Below are 1137 nucleotides of genomic sequence, written 5' to 3' on the forward strand. Positions count from 1 at the left end.
ATCAACACGAGTATTTTGCCGCGCGCAGTACGTTTCTTGGGCTCGTCATCGGCACCACCGCTCAAACCTTAATATCGTCTGTGTTGGTCTGTGAAGGCAAGCCGCTCTTCTATGTTCGGTTTAATTAGTGAATTACTATGTGTTTACGAGTGATTGTGTACGTTGTGGCTAGATGATAGCAAAAAGTGAAATTAAGTGTGTGTGTATAGCATATTATTAAGTCAACATGGTGAGTGACAAACCCAAAAATGTTCTGGGATTCCTCAAGTCTCGCGCGAGCAGGCGAGATCGGGACAGGTCGAAGAACAGGTAAGATTTATTGTTCTGCCTTCTAGTGTAGGGCTTGCGTATGGCTGTCCGTATATCTTGGGTATTTCAGTTGCTATTAGGAGTGTATATCTTTACTTGTTGCTGTGGGATTTTATTTTCTCTTCGTGTGAATAGCAAATGAAGAGGAAGTCTCCCAAGAGGTGCGTGTCGCCCGCCCAGCAGCTGAGGCTCAACAGGTCACTACAGATCACCACTTTTGGTAGCATTAAACTTTCGCGGTCATTTGGATACCGTGGATCTTATTCATCCTGGTAATTGTCGTTTTTCCCCCGAGAGTTTGCCCATCTTGACTAATATAAAGAAATTATGTAGTTAAGAGTGTTCGATGAAGTCGAATTCTGTTCCACAATGCCCGTTCAACTCATGACAAAAGCCATTGATATTTTGTTCTCCCAGACCTCTGTTGTGGTAATACAGGTGTCCCGCCGACGATATTCAAACTCACAATGTTAGAATGGATAATTCCCGACAATGTAAAACTGATGAATAATGATACGGTCTGAAAATCCTTCCGAGGATCTTGATATATTTCCATTAGATGAAGGCATTTAATCAAATATATTCGACTTAATGACAACGATTGCAAAGTTACAGATTCAAGTAATCAGCGCGGAGCCCATAGGTAATCCTCAAGCCATAAATGTTTCCACGGCAGAGTTTGAAGCGTTACAAATGCAGGACACATTCCAGTGTCAAAATAACCCTATTGGCAACGCAGGCCAGCTAGGGATTTGTCAGAAGTACTGCTTCCCTCCATAAAAAATAAGAATAATGTTTTAAGTAATAATTTTCTTTACCTTCACTAAA

The sequence above is a fragment of the Penaeus monodon genome, chromosome 25, assembly GCF_015228065.2.
Source record: "Penaeus monodon isolate SGIC_2016 chromosome 25, NSTDA_Pmon_1, whole genome shotgun sequence".
Lineage (NCBI taxonomy): Eukaryota > Metazoa > Arthropoda > Malacostraca > Decapoda > Penaeidae > Penaeus > Penaeus monodon.